General features: G+C 43.6%; 1 protein-coding gene across 3 annotated transcripts in view; it reads right to left on the bottom strand.

The window, feature by feature from the left end:
* nin (ninein (GSK3B interacting protein)) overlaps window positions 1-22,306 on the bottom strand; it is a 189,578-nt gene that overhangs the window by 84,345 nt on the left and 82,927 nt on the right. The window lies entirely within an intron of this gene.

Here is a 22,306-nt window from a genome sequence, read left to right as displayed (position 1 = left end):
TGCAGACATGATGGATCAAATGGCCTCTTTCTGCACTGTAACAATTCTGTCGCTCTGTGAATATCATGTTGGTTGTATAGTTTTATAGTTGCTTATTTGGACCAGGACCCTGTGGCTAATTCATGAACCAGCAAGTTACAACATTAATTTCAGGTTAGTCCATCTGCAAATTGTAAACATCTTAGCATTTGGTTAATAAGAGATCATCCCAAAAGTTCAAAAAGACTATATGCAAATGTATAGCACTCAAGAGCATTTCTCCATTTAATGTAAATATGAATGTTAAATCATAGGTACCAGAAATATATGAATTTAGAGAAATTTATATTAGAGAGAAAGTTTTCATTGCATTGAAAACAATGCAACTTTATAAAAACTGAGTGGTGCAGAATGAAAGTGTATGGGTCTGGTGTAGAAATGAACCACTACTGTGCTAAACCATGCTGAAATAGAGGAATTAAAATGGCCACATGACTAATTTGAAGCACAATTTGTAATATGTTTGAGGCACCGTAGATCCACAGCTTCACAAGTAATTTTCAGGAGCAGAATTTTATTCTTGCTATTAAGGATGGGGTTAGATCTAATATTTAAAATTTTCTTAGTCATAAGGAACATAATCATTCCTTGGAACATGTTTGAAACAGCTTGTAAATATGCTCTGCATCTTGAAAATGGACAGACAAGATCTAATTGACACCTAATAAAGATCCTGCTCACCTCCTTCCCTACCTCCAGCAAGAGCATGGTGCTGACAGCAACATAAAATGGAACGAGATTTTTATGAATTTGGGTGCAACGTTATAGCTTGATTTATTTCATCTAAATGGGAACCACATTATGCCACTGTTGCTACACTACCTATTTGATCATTTTACAGATACCTTTGGTCCCAGAAAAGGCAACATTGCAATATTTTAATTTAAATTCTAAAAGTTAAAAATCAGTTTTTCTGTATTAATGTGGTTTGTAACGTGAAAAGCTGTTTCTGTTGACATATCCACTATACTCAGCCAAAGCAAAAAACATCAATAACAATGTTGCCTTGGTAGTTGCCGACTTAATACCAGGTATATTCAAAACTGGGAGGTTAGCCCTCTTGATGCAGATTTTTCCCCTCTTTAAATTAAAAAGTGTAAATGCAGCTTCTGATTGTCAACATAACATGCAATATCCTCTATTCACCTTCGTGAAAAAATTATCACACTCACATTAATTTGGACTAACGGAGAAGGGTTGATGTGACAAAAACATAAACATAAAAAATAGGAACAGGAGTAGACCATTTGACCCTTTGAGTCTTCAACAATATCATGGCTGATCTGCTTGTGTTTCGAATTCCACATTCCTATCTATCCCCGATAACCTTTGATTCCCTTGCCTAACAAGAATCAAAGTACCTCTGCCTCAAAAATATTCAATGACCCCGTCTCCACCGCCTTCTGAGGCGGAGAGTTCCAAAGTCGCACAACTCTCGGAGAAAAAAAAATTCTCCTCATCTCTGTCCTAAACGGGCAATCCCTAATTTTAAAACAGTGACCTTAGCTCTGGACTCACCCACAAGAGGAAATATCCTTTCCACGTCCACCCTCTCAAGACTGTTCAGGATCTTGTATACTTCAAATCAAATCATCCGTCACTTTTCTAAACTCCAGTGGAAACAAGCCCAGCCTGTCCAACCTTTCCTCTTAAGACAATCCACTCGTTCCAGGTATCAATCTAGTAAACCTCCTCTGAAATGCCTCCAATGCATTTACATCCTTCCTTAAATTGAGACCAAAACAGCACACACTGTTTGAGATGCAGTCTCACCATTGCCCTGTAAAACTGAAGCATAACGTCCTTACTTTTATAAACACAGAAAATGCTGGAAAAACTCAGCAGGTGTGACAGCATCTGTGGAGAGAGAAAAGAGTTGACATTTCGAGTCTGTATGACCCTTCTTCAGAGCTCTGTTTCTCTCTCCAGAGATGCTGTCAAACCTGCTGAGTTTTTCCAGCATTTTCCGTTTTTATTTCAGGTTTCCAGCATCCGCAGTATTTTGCTTTTATCCTTACTTTTATGTTCAATTCCTTTCGTAATGACGGATAGCATTCCATTAGCATTCTTAATTACTTGCTGTATCTGCATATTAACTTTTTGTGACTCATGTACTACAATACCTAGATCCTTCTGCACCTCAGAATTATGCAGCCATTCTCCATTTAAGTAATACTCAGCTTTTTTATTCTTCCTGCCAAAGTGAACAACTTCACATTTTCCCACATTATACTCCATTTGGCAGATATTTGTCCACTCACTTCAACCTATCTATATCCGTCTACAACCTCATGTCTTCTTCACAACATACTTTCCTGCCAATCTTTGCATCATCTGTAAATTTAGCTACCAAGCCTTCGCTCCCCTCATCTAAGTAATTGATGCAAATTGTAAAAAGTTGAGGCCCCAGCACAGGACACAGACAACATCTTCCCAAGCAATCACCTTCATAGGAATATAGCTGTACTATAGGAGCTGGGATGTCATCTCTACATGAAGACAGAGAAGCAAAATGTCTTTCTGCAATAAAGAGTTATTTTTTACGAAAATATAATTCAAGTGAAAGGTATGAGTGCTGTACCCTAATTTTCTGGGAAGCAGCTTCCGTAACACTTAGAATGTTGATTTTCTTATTTACTTTTGTTTCCATATTAGAAAGTAAAGGAACATGACAGTTTAATGGTTATGTTGTGAATCAGGCCTAATCCAATTCACTTCTGCAGTTCAACCTGGAGTGTATTTTCAGATTAGCCATTGGTTAAAAATATCCATTGTAGCACAGGGGTTGCACATCCTTAAGGGCCAGTACGAGTTGCCTTCTTCTTACATTAATAGAAATAAAACGGGATGGGCTCTGTTATCATTGTGTGAATCCCTGCCTGATTTTCCTCTTTGTGCTTCTCCCAGAAAGAACTCTAGGTGGTAAAGATGCAAATTTACCCATGTGGGCAGTAAACCCTTGGGAGAAAAAAAAACTATCCTATCCTTAGTTATGTACCTGAATCTTAAAAAAAAATTCAAAATAGTTCCAATTAGTACCTGCGACAGGGGAGGCAATGAGTGCCTGTGAGAAATTAAGGCCCTTAAGAGGCCAATTACTGTTCACTTAACGATCTCCCACTACCACTGGGGTTTCGCCTGCAGTGGAGAGAGTCAATGTCAAGTTTCCAGGTCGCCAGGTGAAACCTGGCGGACTAGTGGCCAGGCAAGGGGTGGAGGTCTCACTTTTGGTCCTCCCACTCCCACCAACGTAATTCTCCCCTAAGGTTTTCCCCTCCATCTGCCCTGATGGTCCCCAACTCCCATCCCCCTTGCTGGGGCCTGCCAGCCAGACACCTTCAAGACCCCAGGCTCACCTTTCACGCTGGCTCCATCACAGCATAGCTTTCTTGGTGACTGCTGCAGTCCTAGCAGTGGCCACCCCTCTCAGTAATACTGCAGGGACAAGAGCTGCCAGCCATTTGATTGGTCGGCAGCTCTCAGAGGTAGAACGTCCTCCCAGATGGGGGCAGAAGGTCTGTCTCAAGCCAATTAAAGGCCCAACAGCCATTAAATGGCTGTGGGGAGAACCGGTGGGCAGAGGTGGGCTCGCTGCGACTTTTATTCAGGAGATTGGGGACCCCACCCCCAGTGTAAAATTCAGGCCTTTAAAGGCAAAGATCCTGCCACCAAAATCCATGGACCAGAGAGCCACCAGCGCCACAGGGAATGGTGGCCATTGCTGGGATTGGAAGAAGCCTGCAGCACCAGAAACAATGGAGGTCCCCGAATACAAACCAGTAGCAGGGGCTCAAAGAGACCATTCAGGCTGGCTCTGGTGAGGGTGGATGGGGTTCAGTGTTTGGGGGGGGGGGGGGGGGGGGGGGGTGTCTTTCACTGGTGGGGCCCCTCGTGGGGCATAGGATGCTCAATCAGGAGTCTAGGCACAACATAGAAAATAGCAGCAGGTGTATGTCATTCAGCCCTTCAAGCCTGTTCCGCCATTCAATATGATCATGGCTGATTCTCTATCTCAACACCACATTCCTGCTCTCTCCCCATACCCCTTGATGCCTTTACAGTCTAGAACTCTAGCTATTTCCTTCTTAAATATATTCAGTGACTTGGACTCCACTCTTTGGTGGTGAATTCCATAGGTTCACCACCCTCTGAAGAAATTTCTCCCCATCTCAATCCTAAATGGCCTACCCAGTATCCTGAGACTGTAACGCCTTGTTCTAGACCTCCTAACTAGAGGAAACAGTCTATCCAGCCCCATCAGAACTTTATACATTTGAATGAGATCCCCTTTCATTCTTCTGAACTCCAGTGAATGCAGGCCTAGTGGACCCAACCTCTCCGCACACAACAATCCTGCAATCCCAGGAATCCGTCTAGTGAACTTTCTCTGCACTCCCTCTATGGCAAATATATCCTTTCTTAGATAAGGAGACCAAAACGGCACAACATTCCAGTTGTGGTCTCACCAAGACCCAGTACAGCTGCAGTAAGATATCCTTGCTCCTGTATTCAAATCCTCTTACAATGAAGGCCAAGTCTGCAGGCAGGCTGCTGGGTATAACTGGTGGCCTGCCCATGGGCATGTGCCCTCCTCCCCTCCCCCCACCAACTCACCTACTGGTAGGACACCAGCATGGTGAGATGAGGCCCTTAAGTGGCCTTTAATTGACCACTTAGGGGTTTAGCCTAGGAGTAGAAAGGCCAACCTTGACCTTTTCTGTCTCTGGCTGAATCGGGTGGGGGGAGGAATTGGGAAGGCAAAGGGCTCTCCACCCTGCAGCTTTCCACCTAATTATACAGTCCCCTTACCTCCTAGCCCACTCCTGGAGGTGGGGCTTTAAATTCCAATATTTGCAAAAATGGTCAGAAACAGGACCAATTTCGAACAGAAATTCGCTGTCACTAGAGAACTATTCAGGTTAATTAACCTTGTAGTAATCCTAATACAATGAATTAAAGCACATTGGACTAATAAATTGCTTGTTGTATTAGCATATCTAGTTCAAATTCTGCACAAACACCATTTCTCTAAAACAGGGTAAAAACAATTAAACTGCATCTTGTTTGTTCTTATTAATATGTGAATGCCAAATCAAAACAGCATGAATCTTAAATCCTGAAATTAGGGGATTACACAGAAATTAGTTATGCAGAAAGTTGACATCAAATAAAACTCATGTTTAAAGGCCTTGATTAGCAGACATGCAGAGTATGTTGGTGCACTCAAGCAACACATAAAAATTTGGAATTTAGATGTTATATGTCCCATTCAAATTGGAAACACTATGGGCTGAATTTTGCCCTTGGCGGGGAGGCTTGGCAGGGGTGGTCAGGAAGCCAACCGCCGCCTGCGATCGGGGCCGGGCCGCGATTTCATGCTGGTGGGCCAATTAAGGCCCGTCCAGCATAAAACGCAAGCAGCAGCACTCAGCGCTGCGTGCGTGTGTGTGTCTGTGTGTGTGTGTGTGTGTGTGTGTGTGTGTGTGTGTGTGTGTGTGTGTGTGTGTGTGTGTGTGTGTGTGTGTGTGTGTGTGTGTGTGTGTGTGTGTGGGGGGGGGGGTGGAGAAGGACGAGCAGGGAGAGCGTGCGAGTCAGCACTTGAAAATCTCTGAGGCATAGAGCTGCCTCAGGGAGATGAGGTGTTTTAAAGAAAATAAAGATTTGAAAAATGTAATAAAATATGTCCCCTCATGTTACTCTGTCGTTGAGCAGGGACATGTTATTAATTAAATTTTAAAACTTTTATTTTATTTTATTTGCTTTTGGAAACCTCATCCCACCCATGGATGAGGTTTCCAAAAAAAAAATGCAAAGGTAGCTTGGCCTTTTCGCCTGCCTACCAACCATAACGTTGGACAGGCAGTGAAAAATTTAAGTTAATTGATTGTTTAATGGCCTGAACAGGCCTCTTAACTGCTGAATCTGGTGCGGGTCCGCCAAATGAACTATCGCGAGACTGCGTATTGAACGCCAACGTGCGTCATTTCGCGCTCGAACGAGTCGGGCACACACCCTCCCACTGAGCTAAAAATTTTGCCCTACTTATGTGGGATTGAGGAGGATAAAATAAAAACGAGAACAAGAAAAACCATTGGATGAAATATTTATATTTTTTAAAGTGATATTGAAAGTGAAATCCTGATTTCTGAAGATTTGATTCAAAGCTTACAACCATGTCCTGCAGGCAGACTACGGAATTAAAACTGAGCTACGTCATAGAAGCATAAAATAATCTAAGTAAGTTGGATAATGATGGAAAATTTTAGAGACAGGCGACAGACGGACAGCTGAGAGAAAAAAAAGAGGGAAACCATAACTGGGCAAGCAGCATCTGACAGACCACTGTGAAAAAACATTAAATGCAAATTTTCAAGCTCAGTAGCTCCAAATTTTAAAATTACTTAAAATCAAGAAAAGGGAAAACACATTAAAACAAGTGTACTTTAAAAAAATGTTCACCAACAATCCAAGCGCACCATATTGATTTATCAAACTAGCTATATAAAAAGCATGCTACTGTTACTGATGCATACACTTTTTCTAAAAAGGATGGGGAAAACTGTACTGTTTGAGGCTAATGTATGTTCATCATCAGTTTATTTAGTTTTCATTAATCAATAAGAACCACATTTTCAGCCCCTTTGTCCAGCACTGAATCAAATTATACTTCAAAATATGGAAGTACATTTCTGCACATTGCACTCACAGAACACGCTTTGTTACCATTGTGGAGGCCGGAATTCCAGCAACAAGCATCTTTGCGCCTTCTTTCCAGTGCTGTGTTAATTACTTAGTGTAAACACTACAGATTTGAAACATTTTCCTCCAAGTTATCTTAAATAATTCTGGACTGTGTGTAACATGACCACAATCTGAATGAGCTCATCAACCAGAAGAAATTTTGTGTGCACTTGGCACTTTCCTGTTTCAGTTTGTGCCTATACATTGTTTATGGTTGAATAATCAGATATTTGTTCCCATCTTTGTTTTTGCTCAGTTGAATGTCTTTGATGAAAAGGAAACTATAATTAGTTTACAGTTGCTTCCAACTGTTCAATAAAATTAAAAAGTAGAAAGATGGTCAAAGAATCAAAGCAGCTTTATATCTTCCAAGTCATTGAGCAAATATTCAGGTCTTTCCCAGCAGTGAATATCAATATTTCATTTAACAAATCTCCAGGGGTTTTTGCAAGCCTAGTGCTGCAACACACAACTCATGTTGTTTGTGAGAGATTCCTCTCTCAGCTCTGCTCTTGTCATTGTACAGAATATCCTCATTCCCTGTATGCTCTAAGGAATGTGGTGGTCACTTAACTACGAGTCCCTTGGATATACTATAGAATACAACGAATCACATATGATCCCCATACAGAAAATGCCCCATGTGATCAGCAGTGTGCTCGAATATATTTATGGCCAGCTTAGTTAAATTGTTAGTGCAAATTTTCTGCAGCGCTTCCTACATTGAAAAAGTATTTCATTGGCTGTAAAGTACTTCGGGAAGTCCAGAGGTTGTGAAAGGTGCCATTTCTTTCTTCCTTTATGCTTCCTCTCAGTCAAAAGCTGCGAGAACTACTGCTGCTCTCAAAGCTTTAAAAATGCATTAAGGCACTTCATACACACGGAATTAATTTGAAGCATACTGTTACATGTAGCAGTTATTTTGTGCATAGCAAGACCCTAAAAACCCACGTGTACCTGCATAGGCCCCAGTTATGCCTTTCTTTTTGTGGAACATTCCTTGTTCCAGTCCTACTCAGGCCCCCAAACACAAGTCTTTATTCGGTACATCGATGACTATATAGGTGCCGTTTTATGCTCTCTTCTGGACCAGGAAAAATTTTTCGATTTTGTTTCCAATTTTCCACCCCTCTCTCACCTTTACATGGTCCATCTCTGATATTTTCCTTCCCTTTCTTGACCCCCCCTGTCTCAATTTCTGTTGATAGACTGTCTAACAATATTCATTACAAGCCAACTGACTCCTGCAGCTACCTCGACTACAGCTTCTCACATCCTGCTGCCTGTAAGGACCGCAAACCATTCTCCTAGTCCCTCTGCCTCCATTGTATCTGTTACGATAATGCTACCTTCTAAAACAGCGCTTCTGACATGTTTTCCTTTTTCCTTAACCAAGGGAACCCCCTGCTGTGATTGACAGGGCCCTCAACTGTATCTGGCCCATCTCCTGCACCTCTGCCCTCAGCTCTTCCCCTCCCTCCCAGAACCATGATAGGGTCCCGTTTGTCCTCACTTTTCACCCCACCAGCCTCCACATTCAGATGATCAGCTTCTGCCATTTTCACCAACTCCAGCATGATGCCACCATCAAGCACATCTTTCCCTCACCACCTCCTGTCAGCATCCCGTAGGACAGTTCCTCCGTGACACCCCGGTCCACTCCTCCATCACACCCCGGTCCACTCCTCCATCACCCCCAGCTCCTCATCCCCTTTCCATCCAATTGCAGAAGGTGCAACACCTGCCCCTTTATCTCCTCCCTCCTCACAATCCAAGGCCCTAAAGACTCCTTTCAGGTGAAGCAGCGCTTCTCTTGCACCTCCTTCAGTTTGGGCTATTGTATTTGCTGCTCCCAATGTGGTCTCCTCTACATTGGGAAGACTAAACACAGACTGGGTGACCACTTTGTGGAACACCTTCATTCAGTCTGCAACCATGACCCAGACCTTCCTATCACTTGCCATTTCAACACATCATCTTGCTCTCATGCCCACATGTCCATTCTTGGCTTGCTGCGGTGTTCCAGTGAAGCCTAACGCAAACTGGAGGAACAGCACTTTATCTTCTGATTTGGCACTTTACAGCCTTCTGGACTTAACATCGAGTTCAACAACTTCAGATCATGAACTCGCTCCTCCATCTTTACCCCTTTTTTAGTCCAATTTTTAAAAATTATTTATATTTATATATTCATTTATAAATTTTTATTCATATGTTTACTTAAAAAAATTTTCAAAATCCTTTTTCCCCAAACACTGCCCTCCATCCCACACCTCACAGGACTACCTGTCACTTGTTTCTATATTGTGCTTTCACAGAGTACTGACCCTTGGTTCTGGTATTAACACATTCTGCTATCTTACCTTAAAGCCACTATCAGCACCTTCTTTAGTCTTTAACACTACCATTAACGATCCTTTTGTTTTGTGTCCATGACATCTTTGTCAATCTCTCCTGAGCTCCCACCTATCCCTGGCCTTCTATTTCACTCCACCTGCTCCACTCCCTCTTAAATACTATAAAATCTATCACATTTCTACTTCTCCTTAGCACTGAAGAAGAGTCATACGGACTCAAAATGTTAACTCTGTTCCTCTCCCCACAAATGCTGCCAGACCTGCTGAGTTTTCCAGCATTTTCTGTTTTTATTTAAGCCAAAACAATGGGGTGATGAATGACAAATTAACCTATACATTATTCTTGGTGTTTTTTGGCTGAAGGAAGAATAATAGAATGGTGCAGCATAGGAGACTATTTGGCCTGTTGTGTCCATTCCTGCTCTCTGCAAGGGTTACTCAGTTACTCTCATTACTCCACCCTTTCCCTGTAGTCCTGCAAATGTTTTCTCTTCCGGTGCTTATCCAATTCCCTTTTGAAAGCCATGACTGAATCTACCTCCAACACAGTCTCAGGCAGTGCATTTCAGATCATATCTGTTTGGAGAAATACCATTGTACACTGTGGCTTGCCTTAATCACATGACCTCTGTTGTCATTTTTTGTAAATAAACATTTCAGGGCAGTAACTATTTTACACACCACATGGAACATGGTGTCTGAAGTGTGCAGCTGGAAATGAGTGGACATTCATAGCTTAGAAGAGCCAGCAGCTGTAAAAAACAGCAGAGAATAATAAAAATTTCAGTCTGCACCAACTCTGTTATCAGTGCTGGGGAAAGAGTGTGTTACAACTAGGTGAGGAAGGATCAAATGGCTCCCCTCTTTGCCTTCTTGTTTGACTGCAAAGGTCTTTTTGTGTGAAAAGGATAGACTTGCCAATTCAGTATTTAACAGTTTATGCAGTGATCATATAAGTACCAAAAGGGCAAGTTTTATTGAGTTTAACAAAGAAAGAGGTTGGTTTTATTATACTTAAATCAATCTAAATAAAGTAATAAAATATGCACCACCTTATGCGCGCGCGCACGCACACACACACACACACACACACACACACACACTCGAAGTTCACACATACACAAATTCAGATTACAGAGTGGGGAAGGAAAGGTTGGCCAAATTAGAGTCCTTCAAAAAAAAGGAAGAGTATACAGTTTGGTGACTCAGCTGGCTTCAGGCTGAATTCCATTGTCTCGATGCTTCTGAATTAAAGCTGTAGATAACTGAGTTGATTGTTCTTTGGAAGACAGTAGAGCTGGGTTGGATTCTTTTAAGAAATCTCTGTCAACAGCAGGGCATTCCTAGATGATCACAGTCAGTAAACAGGGTTCGAAGCTTACCATGTGGGTTGAAGAAAGGGGGAGGCAGGAGAAGCCCCCCCTTAGGTGCTGAGAAAGCAAGCGCTTAAAAGCTACAAAAGGTTGGCTTGTTATGTGACCTGCCTTCTCCCACTGCCACAGGGATTCAAAAAAAGACATTGTCCTTGTATTCCAAAGGTGACTTGATTAGCTCATGTCTGGAAGCTAATGTAGCCAGGTTCCTATTGCCTAAACAATTAGTCTTAATGGTCCATATCCAACAGTTGAATACCCCAGGTGATAGCCATAGATGTCTTGCTCACGAACAGGATATGCTAGCTTTTCACACTTCCCTAGTCATTGGGTAGAATTTTCCATTCTGGAGACTATATCAACTGGCAAGCGGGGAAGTCAGCATCATTCCACTGGGTGGCAGGGTACACGACCACCTTTGCAGCCCATTAATTATGCATTGGTGAGGAGCTCGGCAAATCATGTGGTGGAGCGGTTGCGATCCCCCTGCTGTTACCTCATGGGGCTGACGGTCCTGGCATCATATTAAAGGGCACCCAGACAGCCATCCGCTCAAAACAGGCCAGAAGCTCCACATTACTCCTCCAGAGTCCTTGTGGCTGCAGCTCGTACTGGAGAAGCTGGCATATGTGAGCAACCACATCCAGTGACATATGAGGGTAGCTCCAGCACTGCCTTTCACTCATCTTGAGCACCGTTGGCAACACATCCATGACAGGCCAATTCTTGCCATTGCACTGGCATATGCTCGCCAGCCTCTTGACCTAACAGAGGCCCTGCTGCCTCTTGCTGCTCAGGCCCTTGCTCCTCATTGCCCTGTGCCAACCGGCATTGGGCTCTCCTTCTCCTCATCTGGATGAGTCATTACCGAGGCAGGGCTGCCTGCAGTTTTCATCGGCACCTCAGTGGATGTGCAAACAAACTGAAGAAGTGATAAATTAAGTGAGCATGTCCTTTACAAGATTCCCCCATCTCAAAGCCAGAAGGCAGTGCTCAGCCCTTCACCTGGCCTCTGTCTAGACGTGACATCCCCACCTCACTGCTTCCAGGTAAAGGATACCCTGGAGGGCCAGAGATGGGTGTTCCTCCCATACATTCACAAATGTCTGAATGGCTCTTTGACCAGGGTAATGAGAACCATGTGCAAGAAGCTTCAAGCGAACATGTTTGCACTTGTCTCCACTACCCCTCGAAACTCTAAAGAGACCGTTGCCTTGGCAGCATTGAAAGACTAACCACATGATCTCTTGTCAGCCACAACCATTCACCGGGGCAGATGGAGATTTGGAGTCATGAGCTGGCTGCCCTCTGCCAGCTTTGGAGGCATTCCACCTCCCTCCCTCCATCCACTCATTCCTGCCTCTGACTGCAGCAGATGGAAAATGGCACAGAATGAATGGCAGCTCCATGCCTTGCTGGGATCTCGATGTTATGTGACCCATGAGTCAGGGACAAACCTGCTTCACTAGAAAGAGAAGAATACAAGAGAGCATCTTTGACATCCCGTTGCCTCATAACTATTAAGGTGTCCCTTTAGTCGACCACATGTGCTGACCTTGAACTCCATCCACCTGAAAAGACCCTCCATCTATCTCAAAGGATCTCATTGACTGACTAACTGCATGGTCAAGGTCAGTTTGGAAAAATGGTGTGCTTCACCTTTTAAGCTCGCTTCACCTTTTAAGCTCCCTCCACCACCCCGTCACCCACCAACATCCCCCCACCATCACCAGAGACACATCCAATATCACCAGTCCTCTTTTGCTGTCCTAGAACCTCGCCTCATTACCCTGGATCCAATCATGATCCACCTCCACGTGCTTTGCCACCTCCCTCAGAGCCAACACCTGTCACTGTCCCCATGCCCACCCTGACCCTGCCCCCTCCGGTTATCTGACCTACCTGTCTTGTCCGACCTGATGGGAGCTTCACCTACCAGGCCCTCACCCTTGACCTGCCACCTTACCGCACCCATTCCCCCCTCTGACTGTGACTGTTCTCTACAATCACCAGGACCCTGAGTTTCTCCCTCCTAGTACCTGCCCTCTAAGACACTCTCACTATCCATTCCTTCCTCAGAAACTCACACCCCCACCCCCTTCTCTGGACACTCACCCCTTCCACTTTCCCTAGATGCTCACCTCCCCCCTTTCCCCTGCCATTGCCCGCACCCCCCACCTTCCTGGAGCACTCTCCCTACCTTTCCTCCGTAAGCTTGCTTCCCTTGTCCAGCCTTGGTGCTGCGTTTTTTATTGGCACTCAATATGAGTGAAGTTATGCAAGGTCCTCAAGAATGAGAAAGCAACATTCATGGACCTCAAAGTTGTGCTCACCAGGGGCACGCCATCTATGTACAATCATAAAACTGAACGTTTTAAATTCTTGCTGGCAGGGAACTTAATTTGGAGGCAGCACTTAATTCTTGGAAGGTGCCTTTCAACCAGCAGACAGGAGATACTAATGCAAATGGAGTTCCTGACATTGTTCGTTGGGAAGTTTGACCCGCTTTGGAAGTTGGGAGAACAAAATTCCAACAGTTTATCCTGTTGTCAAGAACCAGATATTTTGCCTCCCACAAAATTAACTGCCCCCGCGTGTCACGATTTCCACTGCAGGTGTGAGCAAAAATTTTGCCCACTGTCTTTGGTGGGTCTTGAAACAGACGGACTCTACTCCAATTAATTGGAATGTGGAACGTATAGTAATGCAAATTGGGGTAAGCCCCGTTGGGCTGCAAGTTCAAATCACTTCAGTCTCCGTTTTTTTTAAAAAGTCTGTTTTAAGAAGTTCAATTCAAAGTTCCAGCCAGTGGATTAAAATTATTTGGCATAAAGCACATCTTCATGACAAGTGCTATAAGCTGTATTGCATCCTAGAACTCACTGAGGAGCAGAAAAGACAGTCTTGTGAAAGTTTGGAGGTCTTGAAGAGCCACTATGGCCAGAATTTTCTGCTCCCCTTGGTAGTGGGCGTCATGGTGGTCATGAGCGGATAATATGGTGGAAGGCCAAAAATCGGTTTTATGCTGTCGCGAAACCAGTTTGCAATCATCCATTCCGTCCGTCAATGGCGGGCTGCATTTCCTGCCACCACACGTCAGGAACCTAATTTCAATACTTTAGCAGCTCAAAATATAAGCCCCACTTGCTGGAGTGATGAGATTGCTGAACCTCCTGCTGCCAGAGTGGGGCGTGGAGGACATCATGACAGGTCTCCAAAAGGCATTCCAGTGACGGGTCACTGAACTCTTCTTGGCTTTCAGGGCCATGTCTTCAGTGGAGCAGTCCTGGGCTGCAAGCATTGAGAACTGTGTGCACTGCTGCAGTTTAGATATTGCACCCGCAGTGAGGAAACGATGAGGTAACAGCGTGGTGGGCAATTCAGAGGCTGCCTGCCAGCAAGATGGCGTGTTTCTTGTGGCTGCATAATTAATAAAGCAGGAACAGACAATATGGTGCGAAAACCCGCCACTGGGGCCGGAGGGTAGAAAACATCTTTTTCACACTCACTACTGCACTTAGTGTGTTTCTGCTCTATGTGTTTAACACTAGAGCTCAAGAAGAGGGGGAGAATGTTGACCAGTAAGTGACTGAACTGAGACATCTAGTTGAACCTTGCGAGTTTGGGTAACCGAGGGATGGTTTCATCAGAGATAAAATTGCCTGAGGAACAAGGAGAGCCCATCGTGAGAACATGTCTACTGAGAGAAAAGAAACCCAATCTCAAAATGGTATTGACATGTGCAGAAGTTCTGAAGTGATTAATCAGCCGAAGAGTACTGAATGGAGAACTGAAAAGGCTTTGCACCATGCTGACAGGCAGTCCAAGCTTTCCAGGCACAAGTTAATGAAGAAAAGCAAAGACAAGTACAGAAGGGTCAACAGAAAGATCAAGCCCGAGTACTAGATATAATACTGTGGGGGATACCACACAAAAGAAGAGGAAGCACATCCAGCATGGGGAAAGTAGTGGTCTAGCTTCAAGAAGCTGAAACAGGAAGGATGAAAAGCAAGCCTATAAAGATGGTTGCTGGAGAGATGTCAGATGATGATTCTGACGAATTACTCTACCCCTAGAACAGGTTGGCACCGTCAAGATTAAAAAAAGGTTTGTGACTATTAGGATGATGACCGCAGGAGAGCATCAAGTTAACGTGAAGTGTCAGATAAGACATCAGTGAGCTTCGTAGATCTGTGTGGAGTTGCTCAAGATGATGACTCAAAAATGAAACTTTCAATGGGAAACTTGAGGCTTATGGGATAATGCTCACTCCATGACAAACTGAGTTGAGAGTCCAATATAATGGGAAGAAAGAAGATCTGCAGTTCTCGATAATAAACACAAAGCAAAATCCCCTCATCTTCACTGAAACAAGTCAAAAGTTTGGACTGATAACTCTTCAGGTACCAGAAGAGATTTGCAGTATTTCACAGGATACAAAGCCATTTACTACTGAACAGATCCCTCCAGACAAGCATCTTGCTCAGATCAAGCAAACTACAAAACGAGATACGACTCTTCAAGTGCTACAGGAAGTAGTGATGAAAGGATGGCCTGAAACTATCAACGGCACACTTGTTGCTATGAGAGAGTATTGGGCATACAGGGATGAAGTGATTGCCCAAGGTGGCATATCTTACAAAGGAACTAGAGTCATTATCCCTAAGAGATGAGAAAAGAGATGCTGAAGCGCATCCATGCAAGCCACAAAGGAATCGAATCCAGTCTGAGGGAGGGAAGAGAAGCTCTCTGCTGGCCAAACATGAGGAATGACATTCAGGACCACATCAGCCTGTGCAGTGCTTGTAACGAACATCAAGCTAAGCAAACTAAAGAGCTGCTCATAACTCATGTCAACCCAGTCAGGCTGTGGATGAAGCTTAGAGTAAACCTCTTCGCTTTCACAGGAATGGATTATCTCTTTACTGTTGACTACTATTCAGACTACTGGGAGTTAAACCACCCGACATCAGTAACTATCAGTGAGATTGCAGAATGTCTGAAAGCATACTAGCCCAGGGGTGTTAGTTGTGGGACCCCCACAATTCAGCCACGTATGTCACATGCTTCATGAAACATATGTACCTGATGAGCAAAATCTGCGGATAGTCTAACAGCTATAAATAAGAGGCCTGCTGTGAATCAGTAATTAATGATGCATTAGCCAGATTAAAAGGGGATAAAGCCAATGCACATCTAATGCCGCATGATGGAGGGGGTGCGGAGTTGGGAGGTGGGTGATGATTGAAATGTGGTGATGAGCAACATCGCCCTCAGTTCATGAGTGAAGAATTCAGGTACTTCGTAAATGTTTGAGAAACTCAGCACTACACATCATCTCCACACTACCACCAGTCAAATGGAAAGGCTGAGGTAGCGGTGAAAATTGCAAAAAGGTTAAAAAAAAACGAATAGGTCCAGCAAGGTGTGTACAAGGCAATCTTAGAGTGAAGAAACACACCTACAGAAGGCCTGGACTTAGTCCAGCGACTAATGACACATTGTACCCAAACTACTCTTCCAACAACTAAAAAAATTACTGAAGTCAGAAGTAGTAATAAGAGTGAGTGATAAAACCAAAGTGAAGCAGAAAGCCAAACTGCGCTTTGATAAAGCTGCCAAATCATTGCCAGAGCTGAGAACTGGAGAGTCGGTCAGAGTGCAAACATTCAACACATTCAAAAAAGTCAGACCACTTGGCAACTCGTAACCTGTGTACAGCACTTATCACCTCTATTGTACACAGTGAAAATGAACAACCAGATATATTGTCACAACTGCAGACATATAGGTGCAGCTGGAGAAGCTGCTCTTTCACAGCAGACAGGCAACTGATGAGGAAGATTTGACTTTGCCAGCTGAACAAGGAACTGAATGACCATCAATCTCAGAGGTCAACTGTTCCCCAATGGACGCAACGGATCAGCAGCAGCAACAATTACCACAGCAGCAACACTCGCCACGGCAACAACATTCCCTGGAGAGGCAAAGTCACCCTAGGAACCAGAACACACCAGGCGAGCAGCCAACAACTCATATATGTACCACTGGAAGACCTGAATGCTTTAAAGACTGTGCATGCTATGCAAGCATAAGGACAGATGAAAGTGGGACAGACAAAAATGAACAGTTTTTTGCTCACTTGTGATGATTTTCTTTATAGACCATGGGTAAAATTTTGCCCTTGATGGGCGGGTGGGCTCCACCGACGCGGCAGCGGGTGGGCAGCCAATCACCACCGCTGAAATAGGCCCCACCACCATTTTAAGCGGGCAGGACAATTAAGGCCCGCCCAGTGGGCTCCTGTGTGGGTGGGGGTGGGGGGGATTCCCCAACTGCCAGAGTGTGCTCTTTCACACATGCGCACGAAAGAGTGCACATTTCCCTGAGACTAAGTGCTGTCTCAGGGCTGAAAGTTTAAAAATAGAAAAATTAAAAAATCATTAATATGTCCACCTCATGTGACAATGTCACATGATATGGGACATGTTAATAAATATCACAGAAACTTTATTAAAGTTTTTTAAAACCGACATGAAACTTCATTCCGTCAGTGGATGAGGTTTCACGTTTTTTCAGAAGCCCGTTGGGGCTCCTGGCCTGCCCGCCAGCCTTAAGGTTGGACGGGCAGGGCCTTTAATTGATTTAACTGCCCTGTCAATGACCTCAATTGGCCATTGAAGGTCGGCGGACAGACAGCTGATTGCGCTGTCCCCCCGCCTTCCTGAATATTTAAGTGGGGCGGGATGACATCGGGGGTTCCCCCCGACATCATCCTGCGCCATTTTCCTGTTGGCGAGTGGGCCCCGCCTCCAGCTCGCTGACAGGAAAATTCTGCCCCATGTACATGGGTAACTTGCAAATGATAGAGAAAAAAATGCATGCACTTTTTTAATGAAAAGAGTTATGTTTGGAGATAACCTTTGTATGCTGTGTCTTGCCATTCTTATGTAGCCTCTGATGTCATCTTTCATAAACAAAGCTTTTAGAGCAGTAGCCATTTTATACAACAGATAGAACACTAACCACTCGCTGCATTAAAAAGTTCTTCTTTATGTTGCCTTTTGTTCTTTTGTCATTCACCTTAAATTGGAGTCCTCTAGTTCTCGATCCTTCCACCAATGGGAACTGTTTCTTCCTATTTCCTCTGTCTAAGCCCCTCGTGATTTTGAAAACCTCTGTTAAACCCCCTTCTTCTCAATCTTCTCTATGGGGAGCAACACCAATTTCTCCAATCTATCCACATAACTGGAGTTCCTTACCCCTAGAATCTTTTCTGCAACCTTTCTAAAGCCTTTACACATTTCCCGAAGTGCAGTGCCCCAAATACTCCAGTTGAGTATATTAGCGTGGACTCTCTGGTTGTCTTCAAAATAAGCGGCTGCTTAATAAATTTATTAGCAACAATTACAAAGGCTGTTGATATTTTTATAGTTAAAAGGTATTGCAAAGGTTCTTTGTATTACAATCACCCTGGAACAAACAAAATAAAAATGGAAACTACTGGAAATATTGCAAATCTGTTGATACCCGTAAAGATAGGCTCTTATACCTAGAATGTTAGCATTTTCAATTCTGGGAAAAGATACTAAAGCAGCTTTGTAGGATGGAAGAGAGGGTGGGGGAGAAGAAAAAAGTATAGGAAATGAAGATAACATATACTTTAACCACACAGAATAAATGAATGGATTGAATAATCTGCAAAACTCGTAACAGAGCAATAGAAATCGAATGAAGGAATGAATTGGCTGAAGCAATTAACAGGCTTAGAAGAACAAAAGTATAAATATATAAGATGCTGAAAAGCACAGTGAAAGTCCATAGGAGAGAAAAGGCAACAAAAATGGAGGTTAGGGGAGGAAGAGAGAAATAATGTTGAAGGTCCAAAATAAATACAGGAAAAGTTAGAAACACACAGCAGGTCCGCCAGTCCCAAAAAAAGGTAAAATAAAACAGACCAACACGGGAGGTGGAGTTGTCCAATCTTAAAATCTGAAAAGGAGTCTTAAAAATAACAAGTTACCATTAAAAGGTATGATTCCATACTCAAACGTTAAAGAATGAGCAATAGATGAAGGGAGAGGGGCTGGGGTGGAAAATTCCCCAAGATTAACATAGTTCTCATTTTTATTGCCAAAGAATAAAACTCCCACATACTTGCCAGCCTAGAAAATCCACAGCAACAATTAACAAATCAAAAGGATCATTGCAGCCTCCATGAAAGAGGAGGAATGTAGGAACAGGCATCAGGGCCATTTTCATATTGTGAGAAAGGAAAATTTATGGATGACATAACAGGCCAAGATCATGCCAAAAGAGAAGCAGTAAACTGTCAGGAAAACTGCCATAACCCAATAGATTAGGCTATTGTCAACTTGACTCAACTGGTAGCTCCCTCACTTCAGAGTGAGAATATTGTTGTTTTGAGACCCACACCAGGACTTGAGCTAACTAATTCTCAATGCCAACTCTCAAGTGCAGTCCTTAAGGAGCACTGCATTGTCAGAGATGCTGTCCTTTGGATGGGGTGTTAAACTAACATCCGATCTGTGTGTTCAGTGGGTGAAAATGATCCCATGACACTGCTTAAAGAGTAAAGAGTTCTGACCAATTTATTCTCTGTTCAATGAATATCACCAGAAAAAACTTGCTTTTGAGGAATGCTGCCGTAGTGAATCGACAGCCCGTTTTGCACTCCACATCATTTTCTTTGATGACATTATCAATTTGCTATCACTAATGCCAAAGATAACTTTATATTCCAATGGAACTTTAGATTATTCAACTTGACATAATTACATTGTAAGAAAATCACCTCACCTATTTACTTCAGTCTCAGTCAGACAAACTCAGCACTTCAGTTTTATTCCCCAGGACTCTGGACTACCTAGTTAAAACATAGACAAGGCCACTGTGTATTTTAGAGCCGGCCCAGGAGAGCTCTGCAAATGTGAACACATCCTGGATGAGGCCGCAACAAATACAGCATATACTCCAATGTCAGACTGGATGTACTGCAAGGCAAAACAAAAACAGAATTACCTGGAAAAACTCAGCAGGTCTGGCAGCATCGGTGGAGAAGAAAAGAGTTGACGTTTCGAGTCCTCATGACCCTTCGACAGAACTTGAGTTCTGTCAAGTTCACTCAAGTTTTGTCGAAGGGTCAAGAGGACTCGAAACGTCAACTCTTTCCTTCTCCGTCGATGCTGCCAGACCTGCTGAGCTTTTCCAGGTAATTCTGTTTTTGTTTTGGATTTCCAGCATCCGCAGTTTTTTTGTTTTTATTTTTGTACTGCAAGGCAGTCTGGCTACAGAACAAATTTCATATTCATCATAACTGTGAAAGCAAATTTGCTACCAGCTGCTCATGCAGCTTATATGCAAATCGAGAGATGCAGAACTCCTGGGAAAGAGTAGCTAAACCAGTGGGACCAGTGGTAGAACATAATGAGGCTGCATGACACAAATAACCTCAACACAGATAGTGTACAGTAGTCTCCATACAGTTTGTAGACAGTAATGTCACTGAACATCATAGCAACTAATTGCTTAAACAGCTTCTGTTGCTAATTCTTTTAACACCTTGATCTGCAACAGTCAAATATTCATCAAATTTCACCCAAGTAAATAGAGCTTCCAGCTGTCATTTGTCTCTATTTCAGGCATACTGTAATAGTACATACAACCTTATAGGCAGCATGTCCCTCCCTGATCTCTGTTAAAAAGTTGTTAAAACATACATTGGGACAAAGCAATTTTGGTTTCAAGCCCATTTTTCAATGTAAAACACTCCACATGTATCTATCTATATTTTATTAAAATCTATATCTGTATGCACTTTCTAATGTCATATTTTGAAACAATTTTCCCCTCCCCATTATAAATTCCTATGTCCATCTTTATACTGGATTTTGCCTTTGTAAACCTGTCACAATTATCATACAATCAGGTGGCTCTGGAGGAAGTTTCTCAGCTGTCTACCAACTGGTAACTTTTACCCTCTTATTCCCCCCACCACCTGCAATTTTGTTTCTAAAATTGAATCTTATTTTTATTTTCTCCCCTTTCTAAGTTCTTGCTGCCATTCAGCCTTCAAATTCCACTTGCTCACAAATTAAAAATAAAAACTGTGCTTCCCTCAGCTTTCTTCATGCCTTCTTCTCCCACTCTTGGACCTCGAGGCACATCCTTTTGAAATTAAAATTACATCTACCCCAGCCTCCCCCACGAGCTGTCTCGCAGTTCAACCAAGATTTCACAGCCCAACTCATGCAGTTGCTTCAAGTGTTATTTTTAATTTGTTAATGAGGTGCGGGTATCACTGGCTAGGTCAGCATTTATTGCCCTTCCCTAATAGGTCTTGAGGAGATGGTGATGAGCTGCCTTCTTGAACTGCTGCATCCATGTGATGTAGATACATCCACAGTGCTGTTAGGAAGAGAGTTCCAGGTTTTTGACCCAGCGACAGTGAAGGAACAGTGAAACAGTTTCATGTTAGGATGGTGTGTGACTTGGAGAGGAACTTGCAGGTAGTGTTCCCATGCATTTGCTGCCCTTGTCCTTCTCGGTGGTAGAGGTTATGGGTTGGAAGGTGCTGTCTAAGGAGCCTTGGTGAGTTGCTGCAGTGCATCTTGTAGATAGCACATGCTGCTGCCACCTGTGCATTGGTGGTGGGAGGAGTAAATGTTTAACAAAATCAGAGGACAGCATTTTCCCCCCATTGGGGGGGTTGTGCAGGAGTGGGCGGGTTCCTGGTCAGCGCCCCGGTCAGGGGTGCGCCGCCATTTTACATGGATGAGTCAATTAAGGCCCACCCAGCGTGACGTCCACCCAGAAGCACTGTGCGCTCCCTGTGTGGGCGGTGGGGGGGGATTCCCTGAGCCGGGAGTCCGTGCGAAAGAGCACACAGATCTCCCTGAGGCAGTACTTTGCTCAAGATTTAAAAGTTCATCAAAGGCAGGAAAAAATATTCCTGACATGTCCCCTTATGTGACACTGTCACATTAGCTGGGACATGGCAGTTTCTTTTATTTAAACATTTTATACAAATTTTAAAACCCTCATGAAACCTCATCCCGCCTGTGGATGAGGTTTCATGTTTTTTCTGAAGGCTGCCTGGGCTCTTTGCCTGCCCGCCAATCCTAAGGTTGGACGGGCAGCTCCTTTAATTGTTTTAATTACTTTTCAATAGGTTTTAGTAGACCTTTGACAGTTCGGCAGGTGCGCAGCCGAGTCAGCTGCGCGACTGCCGAACTGAAAATCTAAATGATGCACGGTGATGTCAGGACGCCCACCCAACATTACCGTGCGTCATTTTACGTGTCGGCGACAGGCCCCGCCCCCACTCGCCGAAGGGAGAATTCTGCCCAGTGTAAATGTTTAAGGTGGCAGACAGGGTGCCAATCAAGTGGGCTGCTCAGTCCTAGATGGTGTCGAGCTTCTTGAGTGTTGTTGGAGCTACACTCATCCATAATCATGAGTCTGTTCCCAAAGCAGCCATTATAGTAGAGATCACTGTATCACTAATAAACTACTAAGTTGCTTTAACTCAATGAATACATTTCGATGAAAGAGATTTGCACAGTGCCTTGCTCCCCTGCCATGATGTCAAGGCCTACTCAGGATTTTACTTCTTCTTTGGATGCCCTACTTTCATCTTTCAGGCCCAGCAGTTGTTTGTGGCCTCATTGAAGGTATATTTCTGAGCTAGTTCTACGATGAAGCCTGATTATATTGAGTAAAATAATTCTTATGTCCCCAAAGAAGATGTTGTCCATTAGTATCAGTACCCATAAA

Source organism: Carcharodon carcharias, chromosome 20 (genome assembly GCF_017639515.1).
Source record: "Carcharodon carcharias isolate sCarCar2 chromosome 20, sCarCar2.pri, whole genome shotgun sequence".
Lineage (NCBI taxonomy): Eukaryota > Metazoa > Chordata > Chondrichthyes > Lamniformes > Lamnidae > Carcharodon > Carcharodon carcharias.
This window is presented reverse-complemented; position numbering and strand designations above follow the sequence as displayed.